Source organism: Nelusetta ayraudi, unplaced genomic scaffold (genome assembly GCF_046127955.1).
Source record: "Nelusetta ayraudi isolate G7.1 ecotype Tasmania unplaced genomic scaffold, CSIRO-AGI_Nayr_v1 ptg000253l, whole genome shotgun sequence".
NCBI classification, from domain to species: Eukaryota; Metazoa; Chordata; class Actinopteri; order Tetraodontiformes; family Monacanthidae; genus Nelusetta; species Nelusetta ayraudi.
Window position 1 is genome coordinate 81885 of NW_027466302.1, and position 6371 is coordinate 88255.

Genomic DNA, 6371 nt, shown 5'->3' on the forward strand with positions numbered 1-6371 from the left:
GAAGAAAGTGGTTAGGGTTAGGGCCAGAAGAGTGGTTAGGGTTAAGTTTAGGAAAGTGGTTAAGTTTAGGCAAGAGAAGAAAGTGGTTAGGGTTAGGGCCAGAAGAGTGGTTAGGGTTAAGTTTAGGAAAGTGGTTAAGTTTAGGCAAGAGAAGAAAGTGGTTAGGGTTAGGGAAAGAAGAGTGGTTAGGGTTAGGATTAGGAAAGTAGTTAGGGTTAGGTTTAGGATTGGGGAAAGGAGAGTGGTTAGGGTTAGGGCCAGGAAAGCGGTTATGGTTAGGTTTAGGCTTGGGGAAGGGGGAGTGGTTAAGGTTAGGGCCAGGAAAGCGGTTAGGGTTAGGTTTAGGATTGGGGAAGGGAAAGTGGTTAGGGTTAGGGCCAGGAAATGGTTAGGGTTAGGGAAAGGAGAGTGGTTAGGGTTAGGAGAGTGGTTAGGGTTAGGGCCAGGAAAGCGGCTAAGGTAGGGATAGATTAGGTTTAGGGTAGGCCAAAAAAAACTAGAACTCCTGGAGGAGTTCTACAGGTAGGTCTCCACGGTAAGTATTCCTTCCATCTTTTTTCCTTTTTTTCTTTCTTTCCCCAGGTTCCCCGAATAAAGGTAGGTGAATTAACCTAATTTTGTTTCAAATTCAATCCCAATGGTTCCCTTGTCCCCAAAATAAAAATCCAAAACCGTTCCCTTTTCTTCCTTTCCCAAGTCGTCCAATTAGAATTCCTCTCCAATCCCGCTAATTTTAAATTTGACAGTCCGTGTTCCAAAAAATGTTCAATTAAGGGTGTATGAATTTCTTTTTTGTTTTTAATTTTACCAATGTGTTGTGCCAGCCGAGATGCTAGCTCATTTTTAGTTTCCCCAATGTATTTTTTATTACAAACCCCACATACAATTACATAGACACAATTAAATGATTTTAAATCAAATTCCCCATGAATTTTGAATAATTGATTTGTGCTGCTCCTAATAAAGGTCAATTGTACCAAATAATTTCGTTGTTTTGGTGGTTTTTTCCAATTAAGAGAAGGTAATTTTGCACAAACCAGCCAATCTTTTAAATTATCATTGCGTCTGTATGCTGAAACTGGTATCGAATTTTGAATAATTTTTTTAGGTTTTAAAATTTTCTCAAAATTAGTCTTCCATGCCCTATTTAATCTTGTACTGGTAGACGAAAATGTAGTAATTAAAGGAATTTTTTGGGCCAAATTTTTATCTTTTTTATTTTGAAAATTCTTAAAACAAAATCTGAGAAATGTCCGCGTGTATCCCCTTTTCGAGAGAGCCTTGAATAAGGTCTTAACGGCCTCCAAAAAATCCTCCCGTCTGGTGCAGATTCTGTGGAATCTCATCAGCTGTGCTTTCACAATACCTCTAAAGGTATGTGTTGGATGAAAACTACTCTTATGGAGTAGGGAATGAGTGTCCGTGGGTTTAAAGAAAACTTTAATATCTAGCTCCCCCGTTACTAAAAATTGTGGGCCTTTAAAAATTGTAGTATCCAAAAATTGAATAGATTCCTTTTTAATTTCCAATTTTAATTTTATAGACGGATCGTGTGAATTTAAAATATTAAAAAAATCTTGAAATTCCTCCATGGATCCCGTCCAGATTCCCAAGATGTCATCCAAATATCTAAAATAACAAAATGGTTTATTTTTACATTTTAATATTGCCTCCCGTTCCCAATTTGCCATGAATATATTCGCATAAGCGGGTGCAAACCTCTTGCCCATAGCTGTCCCTTTTATTTGCAAATAAAATTCTTCATTAAATACAAAATCATTTCTCATTAAATTTATTTTGAGCAACTCCAGCAATTCCTCGTCCGGCCTGCCCGGGTCTGGGTACCTCTCAAAGGCCTCTTTAACGCACTGGATCCCTGCCAAAATTGGAATATTTGTGTATAAATTATCTACGTCCATTGAAAAAAAGAATGAATTGAAAGGAATTTTTAATTTTTTGACCAAATCAATGAAATAATAAGTATCCTTAACATAAGAGGGGTGTTTGACTGAAATGGGGTTAAGGAAAAAATCAATGAATTCTGTTGTGTGGTAGGTCTCGCTACCACAATCCGAGACAATTGGTCTACCTGGTGGAACTTGGAACGGAACCGTCCACGTTCCCGGGTCTTTATGGATTTTTGGGAGGAGGTAGAACCTCCTCTCCCTAGGTTCCCCCGAGCCCCCCAAAAATTGTCTCTGTTTTTCATTAATATATTTCTTTTTCTTTAAAGAATCCAGGATCTTCCCTACCATGGGCACCGTATCCAAATAAATAGGCTTTTCTAATTTTTTGTAATAGACCGGATCATTTAGTTGTCTCTCCACTTCCATAATATATTGATTTCGGCTTAAAATAACAATGGCTGAGCCCTTATCTGCTGGTTTTATAATAATACTTTTTAAACTTTTTAAATCTTTCAAAATTTTAATCTCTTCCAATGAAATATTTGTTTCCTCTTTTATGAATTTGTAACCTTTTTTAAATATTTTTAAATCTTCATGAATTAAATTTTTAACCGGGGGTGGGAGAATTTCTAAAGGGGGTGTCCAAATCGAGGGGCCAACAAAGGGCGTAATTTTTTTAACTGGGGCATTACGATAATAAGAGGCCAATTTAATTTTTCGATGATACTGTTGCAAATCAAATTCCAATTGTAATTTTTGATCTTTACCCAATGAAATTGTAGGGATAAAGGATAAGCCCTTACTGAGCAAATTATATTGTGGCCTGGAAAGCTTAAAATTTTGTGCCAGGACCACCACCTCTTGCGCCACCAGGGGTTTTGGGCTATCAGACCCCCCTAAATCCTGACTTAGGGGGCAGCAAAGTTTAAATAGCCCATCCAATGCTTGAAGATGGTGCTGGCCGTCTCCGAGGTCCAATGAATATCATCTTCTACCGTCTGGAATTGGTCATCAGGTAAGGTAGGTATGTGGGGGAAGTTCCTCTTTAGATAGGCATTGAGGAACTCCAAATTCTCCCTCTCCTCAGCTGGGAGATTAGCTGAAAAATTAATCTGGGGAATCCAGATTTCAGCCAAGGGGAACTTCTTTTTAATGGCTCTGACTGCCCCTTGTACAGTCTTCATAGTGGTTTCCCTCAGTTTGTTTCCCCTACTGTTTATCCCGAAGGCGAGTACCACTTTCTCCACCATCAAATCTTCCGGTGGGTTTGATTTTTCAATTAGGGCATGTGCATGGCGAAAGTGGCTCCCTGGGTAGCTTTCTATTTGCAGGTCACGGTTGAGGAAGTCTGGAAACTGGGAAAGGTTTGAGTCTCCCAAGATAATCCATTTTTTCTCTACCTCTAGCCTCCAATCCGTAAGCTTCCTCTGTGTGTTAGTGTGGCGGCGGACCTTGAAGCGCTCCGGCTGCGGAGAAGAGGAACTGAAAGAAAAATCAAAAGCCCCTTCCGGAAATCGCTCTACCTCCTCTTCAGAGGATGTGTCTGGTGAGAAAAGAGGTAGGGAGGTCATCAGGGCCTGGCTTGCCTGAGCTACCACCTGTCTCAAGGTATGAGGGGAAGGGGTATTTACCCTTTCCTGCTCCACCGACCCAACAGACAAAATGGATTCTGTCTGGTGGATCTGGGCCGCCACCTGGATGGGAGACCGCGACGATGGAACAGGCGTGGAGCCTTGTTCCTCGAGGTAAGTCGGGTGATTGATGACTCTAGGGACTTCCTCTAGGTCATTTTCCTCTGAGTCTGATGTAAAATGCCAGGAGAAGGGGGGCTTGTTGAGGATAACCCCCACGGTCGTCCGACCACCCCTTCGTCTCTGGACTTTTGGGGACAGCACAGGTCCCTGTGCTGGAAACCAGTCCGCCTCTTGATCCCCGTCCGTCATTGTAGCCACCGAAGTGGACTTTTTCTGGACTGGGACTGTCTGGGTCTGAAAGGTCACAGCCTTGGACTGTGAAGGCTCTTGGACCTGAACCGAACAATCCACGCTGACCGGTCTAGGGGCCTGTACCGGCTCCACCGACTCTTCCAGCTGCAATCTTGCTGTGATGACAGCTTCCGCGTGGTCAATAACATCCTGATCTATTCGAGGTAGGTCACGTCTAACCCACCGGACTGCTACCTCGAAAGCTCTCCTCCAATCTTGCGTGGGCATTCCGGCGAGCTCCTCCAACCTTAGGTCTAGGCTGGTTTCATAATGCTCAACCAGAATCAGGTAAGTTGTATGTCCCCAATTCTTGGCATTACCCACAATAAAATCCACTGTCTTCTCTGTTGGGTAAGCCGGTTTAATCATCTCGGCCAGAAGCTCAACCATTCTCGCGATCATCCTCGGCTCTGGCCTATCTGGTTTTGGGGACACATTTTGAAGGTGGTGGACCACCTTAATCACAGCCTTAAGCTTATGGATAAGCTTCCGTAGCTGTGGACCCGCCGACTGCCTCAGCACGTCCGGATTTCCAACCAAGGGGCGGCGCCTCCATTGGCCTGGTTTCGGTAAGTTCCTACGGACCGTGTCGGCATAGGATCGATTCCGGGGACTGGGGTAGCGAGTCGTCCTAACTGGGGGAGGACCTGGCCGGCTAGGATGAGGGAAAAAGGGCCTCCCCCGGAAGGAGGAGGCCGGAGCTCTCTCCGCCCACCCAGCGGACTTCCCGCTCCCTTTGTCCCTTTGTGGGGGGCGGGGCCCTTGACGGCGGCGGCCGTAACGGACCTCCGTCCACTCCATGAATTGTATGCAGGTAAGTAGGTATTTATTGTGTGATTGTGTATTCCAGGTAAGTGTGTATTTATTGTATGAGTGTGTTCCAGGTAAGTAAGTATTTATTGTTATTTATTGTATGATTGTGTTGAGGTAAGTATGTATTGATAGTATGAATTTATTTATTCAATAATGAAATGTATAATGTATTAGTATATTTATTATTATTTATTAGTTTGCTTATTTATTAATCAGAATGTATCTATTAATAAACAAACAAAAAAACAAAAACAACAAACAACTAAGGAAGGTGTGCCTAAAGTAAACAAACACGACGTTTCGGCCAATAAACAGGCCTTCTTCAGGTGGGCACACAAATAATGATGTGCTCTCCTTGAGAGCTAGAGCAATAATGAGCAGGAGGCTGAGTTCTCCCTCTATTTATGCCCTCCTGCTCCAAACGCTTTTTCTAAATAATGAACGCTTTTTTAACAAAACGGTTTTTAACGCTTTTTTAATTAACACTTTTTTAACGCTTTTTTTAATAAATTATATTTAACACTTTTAATAAATAAAATATTTGCTCTGTTTTTAATGTTTTTAAGTCTTTATAACTTTTTAATGTTTTTTCAATAGTTTTTTTATCTTTTTTTGTACTTTTAACAGTTTTTTAATTTTATAATTTTTTTATATAACATTTTTAATTTTTTAATGAATTTTTTTATAATTTTTTTATTTTTTATTTTTTAGAAGAGAATGAAATGATAAAAAGTCTAGAATAGAATAGGATAGTGGTTAGGGTTAAGAATAGTTGTTAAGTTTAGGGTTAGAGAAAAGGGGTTAGGGTTAGGGCCAGAAGAGTGGTTAGGGTTAAGTTAGGGTTAGGGTAAGGGTTAGGGTTAGGGTTAGGGTTAGGGTAGGGTAGGGTTAGGGTTAGGGTTAGGGTTAGGATGAGGGAAAAAGGGCCTCCCCCGGAAGGAGGAGGCCGGAGCTCTCTCCGCCCACCCAGCGGACTTCCCGCTCCCTTTGTCCCTTTGTGGGGGGCGGGGCCCTTGACGGCGGCGGCCGTAACGGACCTCCGTCCACTCCATGAATTGTATGCAGGTAAGTATGTATTTATTGTGTGATTGTGTATTCCAGGTAAGTGTGTATTTATTGTGTGAGTGTGTTCCAGGTAAGTAAGTATTTATTGTTATTTATTGTATGATTGTGTTGAGGTAAGTATGTATTGATAGTATGAATGTATTTATTCAATAATGAAATGTATAATGTAGTAGTATATTTATTATTATTTATTAGTTTGCTTATTTATTAATCAGAATGTATCTATTAATAAACAAACAAAAAAACAAAAACAACAAACAACTAAGGAAGGTGTGCCTAAAGTAAACAAACACGACGTTTCGGCCAATAAACAGGCCTTCTTCAGGTGGGCACACAAATAATGATGTGCTCTCCTTGAGAGCTAGAGCAATAATGAGCAGGAGGCTGAGTTCTCCCTCTATTTATGCCCTCCTGCTCCAAACGCTTTTTCTAAACAATGAACGCTTTTTTAACAAAACGGTTTTTAACGCTTTTTTAATTAACACTTTTTTAACGCTTTTTTTAATAAATTATATTTAACACTTTTAATAAATAAAATATTTGCTCTGTTTTTAATGTTTTTAAGTCTTTATAACTTTTTAATGTTTTTTCAATAGTTTTT